The sequence below is a fragment of the Corvus brachyrhynchos genome, unplaced genomic scaffold (assembly GCF_000691975.1).
Source record: "Corvus brachyrhynchos isolate BGI_N302 unplaced genomic scaffold, ASM69197v1 scaffold72, whole genome shotgun sequence".
In the NCBI taxonomy this organism is placed as follows: Eukaryota; Metazoa; Chordata; class Aves; order Passeriformes; family Corvidae; genus Corvus; species Corvus brachyrhynchos.
Genome location: NW_008236763.1, coordinates 12,280 through 23,271, shown reverse-complemented (window position 1 = coordinate 23,271; position 10,992 = coordinate 12,280). Strand labels below are relative to the sequence as shown.

At 48.7% G+C, this 10,992-nt stretch overlaps 2 long non-coding RNA genes across 2 annotated transcripts; one reads left to right on the top strand and one right to left on the bottom strand.

Annotated features, from left to right (window-relative positions):
- Window positions 1-7: 7 nt before the first annotated feature.
- LOC108444916 lies at window positions 8-7,494 on the top strand. The gene is made up of 2 exons (XR_001859634.1): window positions 8-1,176; window positions 5,475-7,494. It is a non-coding gene; the product is annotated as an uncharacterized LOC108444916 (long non-coding RNA).
- Window positions 7,495-10,195: 2,701 nt separating this feature from the next.
- On the bottom strand, window positions 10,196-10,986 carry LOC108444915. Its single transcript, XR_001859633.1, has 2 exons — window positions 10,570-10,986; window positions 10,196-10,510 (listed from the first exon to the last, which is right to left on the bottom strand). It is a non-coding gene; the product is annotated as an uncharacterized LOC108444915 (long non-coding RNA).
- Between the last annotated feature and the right edge of the window lie 6 nt (window positions 10,987-10,992).

Here is a 10,992-nt window from a genome sequence, read left to right as displayed (position 1 = left end):
TTGGCATTTTTGTTTCCCGTCGGGAAGGGGGAAGCCGGGACGCTGGGACTTGGCTCTTTTTTGGAGGCTGCGGCCATGTCCGAGCCCAACTCTCCCGTCTCTACGTGGCACCAGCTGTAGCAAGAGAGAGAAAGGGGAAAAAAAAGAGAAAAAAAAAAAAAAAAGGACATTTTGGAACGAGACCAAAGGCAGAGGCAGAGAGTGGGTAGTTTTGGCGTATGTTGAGCACTGAAAATGCCTGGAATTGCCAAACTGAGCTTTTGTATGAGCAGCGTAAGGGCTACTCGGTGCACGCAGAGCCGCGGGGCTGCACGGAATAGCCGGATGGAAAGGTTTGTTCGCTATATTCAATAAAACAGCCCTCCTTTCTTCTGGATTTATAAAGTACCAGAGAGCACTGTTGTCTTAATTTGTTTTTGGACGGGCGGATGGTTTTACACATCGGCTTGGTATGACCAGAGCCGGTCGTTGCCGGACGGTATCATTTTAACCTGTTGTGTGTCCTCTTGTTTTTGGTGCATACGGGATCTGACCTTTCCACTGAGCTGGCACTGCCTGGATTTAGCTGATGTAATCCGGAGGATATTTTTTTAGGGATTTTTTGTTTATTGCCTTCTTGCCTTGAAAGTTTTCATCTCAGGAATAAAAACATCTTAATTTAAATATTTAAAGCAATAGCTGTTCTTGGCTTTTTAAGCCCTTGCTTTTCTCCCAAGGCTGGAGCTGTGCTGTGCTCACAAGCTGTTTACTGCACTCTGTGTGTATCCTGCACACGTTAAGGTGTGATACACAACAGAAACACCATCAACAGGAACACGCCTTGAAAGTTTAAAGGAACTTGGTGGCGTTACCATAAAATTCTGCGCAGAAGCGGGGCAAAAACACCAGAACATGCGCCAAATAAAAGTGATTTTTTTTTTTTTAAGTGATTCTGCATTTCCTTCAGTAGCCTGGATGTCTTGGCATTAGTAGCCACGTCGCTTTGTTCGTGGACACTCTGAGGAGCAGATCCCTGCCCTGTGGCACGGGGAGGATCAGGCTCTGATAAGGTGTTGGAATGATCGTCCTGCCGTTCCTTGAGTGGCTTTCCAGACATGTGGAGAGAAGCAGACCCTTCCAGAGCGGAGCTGGGAAGGAGAGCAGAAAGAGGTGAAAAGGCTTTTCTTGCACAGAAAGGTATTTGATTTGCCTCCATATCCCCTTGGCTTGTTTGCAAACAGACAATAGAGAGAGTGGCAGGGCCACGGTGGTCCCGGAGCCGGGGCTGCTCAGGCGGGCGCTGGGCGGGTGCTTCACGGTGCAAATTTAATTATTTGGTCAAAATCTATGTTAGAGGTAGACATTACCTGCACACCTTTTATGAGCAGCTTATGAACTGAACATTGAGAGGGAAAACAGTATTAATAGAACAGTTTTATAGAGTGTTACAGAAAAAGAAATCTTCTTTCTTTAGATTTTTGAGTTAACCTATAGAATCGAGTACAGAACAGGTAAAAATAAGCCTGAAGGATATTTTTTACCTCTTATTTTTAGTATTTAGTGAAATTACTCTGTGAAATATCAGTAGCGCCTGTCTTTTATGAAAAAAATTTTGCTTCAGGAGACAGTAAATTATATACAAATTTATAAGGAAAATACACAAACGTTTAGAAAAACCGTGACCCTTATGGCCACCTCTAATAATGCGTTTAGGAAGGGTTAATAAAAGATAAGTCATATAACAAGCAGGTTACAGATGCCTGCACTATAGATGACAGGATCAGATTCATTAATAATGATCCAGATGTTTAGAAACATCTGATAGGACTCAACCCCGACGTGATGAGCAGCTATTTATAAAGATACCTGCTAATTGTTTAATGATAAATGCGATGACAAAGTTGATGTGAAATGCTCCCTATGTCATTAAAAGTGTGTGGAGTAAAAGCATTGCTGAGAGACAGGGGCGGTCTTTCCCTCTTCACGGTACCTTTGATTATTTATTTCAAAGTGTGCTATTTAATATTGACTTTAGGATGGGGTGTTTGGGAAGATGGTTGGCCTTGCTTTGCTGAGAGGTTTGCCTGGCCTGGGAGAAGTTACAAACAACTTGTCTTCATGGCTAGTTTGGCAAATGTCATTTTTTATTGCTTTCCCATGGCACAGGGTGTGTCCAAGATGGGTTTTTGGTCTGTTTTCTGCTTTTCTTGTGAGCGGGTTCCTCACTGCTGCCAGGATAAGCAGCTCCAATCGGCGCTGTGGGTCCCCACAATGTTGGGGAATTATTGAAAACCTTCCACGCTTCTTTTGGCTTATTTTGGGTTTGATTTTTCAATTTTTTTGGGTCTGTTTGGTTTTTATTTTGCCATCCCTGCCAGGTTGGGAGGACATGAAGCCAAGGGAACAAAATGGCCACACTCGGCCATTTTGTGCCAGTGCCGCTGTTCCAGGGAGTCGGGGCCGGTTCTGCCCCAGCTCCAGGAGGCTGAAAATCCTCTTGGAGATTCAGGGTCCTGATTTCCCACTGAGAAGCCCTCCCTGTCCCCCCGGCATGTTTTGGCACTGACACGGGACCGCGGCTTCACAAAGGCTGAAAGCGGTGTCTGCTTTTAAAGCAGAGACTTTGTTGTTTTATGGTTTCCTCCTCCCCCCTCCTCCATTTCATTCAGTGCTCCTTAATAAACCAGATCAGCTCCTCAAAGCTTCGGAGCCTTTCCAGCTCCTCTCCGAGGTGGGCTCCTTTTAAACGCAGATACTTGGCTGTGCTCAGGAATCTCTGGCGTGAAGATGCTTCAAAATTTGGGGGGCATCATCTTGGGTTTTCTGCTGGGGTCATCACAAGCCACCCGGAGCCCTGTTAAATGAGGAGCAGTTTAGGTCACCTCTTGATCCCAAAAACAAGTCTGAAAGCTGGACTGGAAATGCCATTTTTATTCCAGCCTGGAGGATCTTGCTGTGAAAAAACATACTCTGTATCTGCCAATTTTCCCCACACCTCCAAGCACCTGTAGACAATGGGACCATGTAGTGACACACTCTGCACAGGACCTTCGTGCTTGCAGAAACCAATCAAGTGTTTTTGTAAAAATCAAATCTGACCAATTTTGAGGGAATCCATATGAATCTGGACAGTGAAAATTACAGGGCCACTGCCTTAAGGCCTGCACAGAAAATGCTGTTTTTCAAAGAGGTCCCGTTCTTGGCAATCAAATATCCAAAAATCTTCCAAAACTGGGTTTAATCTCAGAAGGCAGTGAGAGGCTTTGGGTGTGGGCCTCTGACTCCTACAGACCCTGTTGGATATTTTATCCAGAATTTTGCATAGCTACATCACATCCAGGCAAATTTGGGCACATGTCCTTCCTTCCTCATCTTTTATCTTGATGGTTTAGACCTCGGGCCATGAGGAGAGGGAATTCCTGTCATTGCAATTTGTGTAGGACAAACAAGTGTGACAGCGATACTAAGGATAGGATGCTCTTAGTCATCCTTACTGGGCATAAAAAAAACCCCTGTTTGATCCATAAATCCTCCTGTTTGACTCCTTTCTTCACAGATCCTGCTAAAATCAGGATTCCAGAGTCAGCAGCTGGGTATTCCCAATACCTTTACTCATTAAGACAATTATTATAATTAAGTCTTCTGTTTTCAGGTTTACTTATAGAAGTCAGAGGGGATTTTTTTTCTCTCTCTCCATGTATAATTACATCTATGTGAACTCAGAGTTATTTAATGTAATTTCCCACCAACAGTTTGAGATTGGCCCAAATGCCTGTTGTCTGCAATGGTATCAAAAGTGACCTTTTGCATGCCTGCCTGATACATCTGGTTTATGTGCTTAAAGTAATATAAGCCACCAGATAGGGAATCAGGAAAAATTGTTCCTCCAGGTCAGTTGCTAAAAGTCTTTGGAGAAGATGAGCATCCTCTGCCTCTGTGCATCACTCAGGAATCACCTGGACCACCCTCCCAGTCCCTGACTAGTGCAGCATCCACTGGCTTTCTTGCCACCCTCCTGCTCGATGCTTGTGGCAGCAGCTTAATTTTTGGGAAGCTGAAACACTTTAGTCTAAACTAACCCTTCTGTCCCCAAGGAGCTGAGCAGTGACAGACCTGATGGACCCTTGGGCCTGGCTGTAACCTCACTGAAGCTCTGGCTGGTGTTGCATGTGCTGAGAAGGGATGTGCAACCCCTGTGCATCTCTTTCTAAGCTGATAAAAATGGCATTTCCCATCAGGAGGCTGTTTGGGATGCACTTGGCACCGGGGATGGGCCGGGCACTTCAATGCTGTAGGAACCAGTCCCACCATGTTGGGTTTTTGACGTTGTTCATACCCTGTCACACCAGGAGAGGCCTGGGCCAGATGGTCCAGCACAGTGGGTCATTCCCTGTGAAGGATCAGTTTGTCAAAGGAAATTAAGAGAATTACCTGGACTGTGTTGAATGCCAGTGAGGAGAGCCTGTGGAGAGCTCTGGAAGAGGGCACTTCCCAAACCTTGCTGCAAAGATACTCTTGTACCCGAGGCCATCCTAAACTCTCACAAGGATTCCACTACAGCAGTTCACCAAAGCTTTGGGAATATTTAGGCTGTTGCCTGGTAGCTGCAGAAGCACAAAGCATTAGGCAGCTTTTATTCCTTTGGAGATTTCTGCCTGAGCCCCCTCCTCTCCCACCACAGCACTCGGCAGACGCTTGCAGAGGTTGGGAACGGCTCCTGCTGAGCTCCCATGGGAAGTTGTCCTTTGGGTCTGTGCTGGGCTGCACATGCAGCCTGCTTGGCGTGGCTCCCTCGTCGTTAGGGCTTCCTTTAATCTCCAAGGGGAATTCTTTCTCCTTGCAAAAGAACCTCACACATTTCTTTCAAACTAGCAGATTAATACCTCGCCTCTGTATTTGGGTGTACAGAGAATGAAGAAGCCTCAGAAGGTGAGCCAAGGGCTTGGGGGGAAGCCAGTCTGTCTCGGATCCATGCTAATACTGCCTGGCTGGGCTGGAGCATTAGAGGGACAGCACGGCTGCATGTTGCACTCATTTGTTTAGGAAATAAGATCTGCCTTGATGTACTCGATACCATTACATTTGCAGCCTAAAAGCTTCCTTGTACTCAGTTATTTCTAATCTGCTCAATTCCCTGGAGTGCACAGCAGCTAAATTGATGGATTCTCTTATCTGGTCTGGCAGGTTTGTTCTAGATACGCTGTGTGTTCAGGAGGTGAGGTCAGCCTGGCTGGGTGTGCTTGGCACTGCTGCAGCTTCCCGAGAGCTCTGCTATCTCCATGTGTAGCCCGAGGTTCCAAGAGCAGGGCTGCTGCTTCTCTGCACCCTTGGGTGCATGAAGTCTGCAGCCAGTGTGATTGCCAAGCACAAGGTATAGTCCAAATGGACTGAAGGAGGTTTGAAGAAGGAGAAAGAGCTGCGGGACAAGGTTGGATATGACTCCTCTCCCCTGACATCACGAATTCTGATGATTTTTCGTGCATTTCTCTTCACAGGACCTGTGGAGCAGCCGATGCTGGGATAAGGCTCATCCCAGTGCCTGGATAAGGATCATCTCAGTGCCTTAGGCTGCCATGGTCCCAAGCTGTCCTTGAGGCTGAGGTAGTAGATTGAATAGTTGTGGAGTCCGGTCCTCCCTCTGAGCTAACTATACAATCTACTGTCTTTCCTAAGGAGACAGTCAGGTCTTCAGGTCTCCTCATCCACTTCTACACCAGGTGTGGGGGTAGGGGGTGCAAGTAAAGCAAATCCATGCCTGTGATCCGTCTGTTGTGCTCTGTGGAGGTGAGGTAGTAGGTTGTATAGTTTGGTGGGAGGGATTTGATCCCATTTCAGGTGATAACTATACAGTCTATTGCCTTCCTTAAAGAGCAGCAAAACCACCAGAGGAGCTCCCGAGGCATCGCTTCCTTTGTTGAGGATCCAAAAACGCAGCGAGGCATTGTTAAACAACTCAGTGGGTGTTTCTCTTACAGCATCCAGAATTGCATTCTTCCAGGAATTGCTTCATGCCTCAGGCACTGGAGCATGGAGCCACCTGCTTACAGAGAACCCACCTCTCTTTAAGGTGCGAGAGAACCAGGGAAATGAGTCTGCACAGCAGCTCCCAGTGTTCAATCCTGGGTTTTTTTTGCAGGAGATGGGCTCAAGCTGTAAAGTGTTTTAAGTGTGTTGATCTTTTCTGGTCTGTCCCCAGGTCTGGAGGGGAGCAGATACTTTTGTATAAATGGGACAGATCTGAGCTCATGATTTGATTTTCTTGTGCCCAGTTCTGAAGTTTGGGTTCAGAACCAGACCCAAGGGCAAGCTTAGCCTGTGGACCCAGAGCCCTGGGAGCTGATCAGATTTGGCTGGTTGGCCCCTGCTCAGGAAGTGCGTTTTGTTTTGGATAAGTTCCCAGCCTGTCCCATGGAACAGAGTTAGAGGGTGGTTCTTTCTAATCTGATAATCCCTATCAACTGAACTCCCTCACATGCAAACCCAGGCGGGGAAGTTTAAGGCTCCTGGGTATTTACATAGGATGAGCCAATGATTCAGACTGAAAGCTTGTCCTAAAGTGGAGACAGGTAGGGAAGAGCCATGAGCCAAAAGGGAACAAGTTCTAATCCTTCTGGGTTCTCCCAGGCACCGTCACCTGACAACAGACATGCGAGAAGTCGTCACGCTTCAGAGCTCTGGCCCTTGGCAAGGGACAGGGAATTGTTAATTCTTCTCTTTCTTAGGAGCAGATGGGGCTATCCCTCTGCCATTTTCCAAAGTAAGTAGGATCAAGACCACGAGTGGAGCTGTAACATGATCAGGGCTGCATCAGGAAGGACATTTCAGGCCATTATCGTGACCATCTCACTGCCAGGGAGACGCGTGAGATCCGAGACACCAGGGAGCGAGGGCAAGCAGAGGACACCTTCTCAGATGAAGTAGGAGGGAGAGAGCAAAGAGAAATTGGAGCCCTCAAATTTCACCCTGAGCAAAGGCACAGGGAGAGCCAGACCTGGCTGCTTGGGCCGTGGGAGTCCCCAGAATGAAGCAGCTCATTTCAGGCTCCTCTGCTGGGACAGGGCGTAGCTGCAGCGAGGCTGGGACACAGCTGGTGGGTGGGGATGCTGCAGTTCCAAGCAGCGAAGGAATGCAGCCCTCTCTCCATAAATCTGGCTTTTCAGCAGTCCTGGCGACTTGCTGTGCAAAACTACAGCTTGGTCCTCTGAGCTGCATTATCATCCTCCAGCTGCTTGCTCAGGGGCAGGGCTCCCACCCGCAGATTGCTTGGAAGGTACCAAAATAGCACCACAAGCATGGGAACAGGGCGGCACATCCACTTCATCTGGAGAGGTGTCCCCTGGAAAAGAGCTAATCCCATGTGTCCCAGATGGAATCCATTCAGTCCCCCTGCATGGCACCAATACTCCTGCAGAGAATCTCAAGCAGTGGAGCTGTGTGAGCTGGAAACCATGAATAAAATATGACTGGAGATATTCTCTTGTGAAAATAAACTTGATTTGACTTTTTCAAAACAGAGTCTTTTTATTGCCCTGGAGTGATCTTGGCTGGTGAACTGGAACCTTGAGAGGGGTGGCCACTGTTCCTGACTGACCAAGATCCTGGGCGTGAGAGGGAAGCCACAGGATGAGGATGTGGGGCAGACTGAGTTGGCCAAGCAGCTGAGACCATCTGTTTTGGCTGTCAGCAGGTGCTTTCCTGACACAAATTTTCAACACAAATCCTACATGAAGCCCAACCTGCTTCCTCACCCTCAATCAGCTTCAAGGGCTGCAGGTGGGGCTTCCCTCTGCCCTGGATAGTCCTTGCTATAAACATGTTTGTAATGGTGATACCAGCAAGAGAACATAGGGACTTCCAGGGTCTGCTAACCCAAATAAATCCCATCAAGGGCTAAGAAACCAGGGCAGGTAATATTTAATTACTCCAGTGCTTCCTGGCACAAAGGAAAGGGCAGCTTTGCCAAGGAGGAGGGTGAGCAGGCTGAGCTTATACCCATGGACACCCACCTGACTCACTGGCCAGGATCCCACAGCACACGGCACTGGGGCAGCCACATCATTCCTGACCACAATGGCAGGGAGGGACGGGCACCTTCTTCTAGTAAAAAGCAGCCAGGAAGCAAGATCAAGAAAGGTGAGTCCCCCTCACAACACTGTGGGATGAGAGCACTTTCAGCCCAAACACTCTTGAGGGAATACTTGGAAGCTGGATGGACCTGCCAGCAGCATAACCCCAAATGCAAATCCCCCAAAAGCAAATCCCCCAGGAGGGTGTATGTGCTCACCCCACCCTTTCTGACCCACTGCATTCACAGGAGATTGAGGAGCTGAAGCAAAGGAACCTCCTCTCGCTCAACCAGCAGCAAACACCTCCCTCTGCCTGCTGGAAACAGACCCCAGGGATGGAGGGAAGCAAGCAGGTGAGGTTCATAAAGAAGCCAGGCCTCATTAACACCACAGATCTCACCATTCAACCCAAGTCACCCCAGCTGAAGGTTAATGCTTCTCCTCCTCTCACCACACGGAGCCACAGGGCTGTAAGGACCTGGCAGAATCTTTGCCAGGGTCACGGCAGTGCCAGAGCGCCCTTCCTGCCAAGCCCAGCAGTGGAGTGGAAATGCTGCAAAGGTCTCCCTTGAATGTTTTGTGTCCTCCCCGGTGCACCACACCAAAACCTGCCCTTGCCTAAACCCCCAAATTTAGGATTAAGCCAAACCCCCGCCAAATGCGTGTGTGGGCAGGCTCAGCCCCGCTGTCCTGGGAGCAGGGCAAGAGGAAAGCGGATTTCCTTCTGGGTTGCAGTTTTCTGCTGCAAGGAACTCTATAAATAGGTCCTTGCACAACAGCCGGTCTCCACAAGTCAAAACCTTCAGGAAAACAAAACTCAAAGAGTTTTCACAAGGTTCATAGCCCCACACCAGTGATAAAACACTTCAATCCTGGAATTATGTTGGTGGCTGTTAACCGGCAGCACCGCTGGCTCTCAGCAGGGTGGGGGATCCAGCACTGCAAAAAATCAGGGTCTGCCTGAATGCCCTGATCTTGCTGGGAGGAGAAATGTTTCTCTGCTCTTTGCAGTGTTTCCTGGGAATTTCTAGGGAGTGTTACATTGTCCTTCACCCAGATGCAAAACCAGATGAGGTCCTGAAATGCTCTTCCAGGTCCGACCCCTCTCCCCTCACACGGGTGAGGAGCAGCCTCTCGGGCTGTATTTTTATCCCCCCTTAACCCAGGGATGGATTTCTCTCCCAAAAGCAGCTCAGCAGCAGGAGCTCAGCTGCTCCCAGAGCGTTCAGCAGCCACAGCACCTGGGCACGAGGTTATTTTTAATCTGATTCTTAACTACATCTGAAGCTGGCGATTAAATAAAGCTCTGAACTCCGGGCAGGGTGTGCGGGGCGAGTTGAGCTGCCCAGTTCTCAGCGGTGCCTCTCCCAGTGCCATCTGCTGGTCACTGCCTGGCTGGGCTGGACAGGCCCATGACCCCAGAACACCCCGCAGGCAGCTGGGTTCCTGCAGGACAGCTGGTGCTGCCGGGCTCCTGCAGCAGCGTTTCGGGAGAAGGGAAGTGGGGAGCTGCAGGGCAGCTTTGCTGGCAAAAGCAGGGGCAGGAGGATGGGGAAAAGCAAAAGGCAAAGTCAGATACGAGCGTCACTCCAGCGCTGAGATTCTGCCTCGCGAGGCCCTTTCCCCTCATGCTGCTCCTGGATGGATGTTCTGAGGTGAAAATGCTGCAAAACCACAGAATCTGGGGACATACACTTGTATTTAACTTTTTTCCGTGCTGCAAAGATGAAATTGTGTGCGTTTAGGGTGTGAGAGGCTTGTGCTGGGCTTCCTAAAACAGGGAACCAGAAGGGCTCCAGCCCTCGTTTTTATTTCTTTTTTTGCTCTCAACTCTTTTTCTCTTGCTTTCTTTGCCCAAAAATTCCTGGTGGGGACACATTTTTGCTTTACACTCAGCTGGATGCTCAAGAAAAATTCCCTACGTCATCCTCAGTCCCCTCCTCCTGCTGCTTTTACACAGGTTTAAAAACATTTAGTTACACCCTTACAGAAAGCAGCACAGGGATGCTTTTGGAAAGCCAAAAAACCCTTCAGGACCCACAGAAATCATGTTGTCTTTTAGCAATTCTATGTAAGCACACAATTAAGAGCATTTTACAGGTAGAATAAGTGGCTTCCCGGTGTCCAGACCCCCAGTGAGACACTGTACAGACTTTCACAACTGGATTTATTCAGTGCATGCTCTGGGGATGCACAGGACAGAGCAGCAGTGGAGGATGTGAATAATGGCCTTCAGGTCATCCTCCACCTCATCTGTAAGAAATGAAAGGTTGCAATGACCAGAGAAGGGGCTGTATCTCCCTGTTATCTTCCTTCCACCAGTCTGCAAAGCTTGTCACATATTTAACACACCTGACTGGGAATCCTCAGGTGAAGGGAGGAGAGCCGTGGGGTAACAAAACACAGTGTCCCAGACAATGCCAGCAGTCCTGCGATGTGCCCAGGAGCCACCAATAACCTCTAACCTGGGTTCCTGCAGGACAGCTGGTGCTGCCGGGCAGCAGAGACACCAGTGACCTCTAACAGCGTCACTTGTATTTCTGGAGCGCAGATTGTATCGACACACATGGGGATTTGTTCTCCCTGACCACACACACACAAGTTACATGTCAAGCAGGATCTGTATCTAAATTCAAATACACTGAAATTATGCAAAGAATGAAGCCATGCAGGGAAAAGCTACATGAAGGAGCTGGTGGCTGCTCTCAGCTCTTCTCTTCTGTGCGTGCACACAGGTGCAGGCACATACGTAAAATAAATCCATGGCATTGGAGTAACTGAGGAAGGGGATGTGTGCCAGAGAGCAGGAGAGAGGGAGGAGATAAGGGCTGCAGAGTGTGAGGAGGAGAGGGGAGAAGAGCTGGGTAGTACTGGCCAGAGCTACACCAGAACCAGGAGGAAACAGAAATCCTCAAAAAAACCACTCTTTTTGGACAAGAAGGGAAAG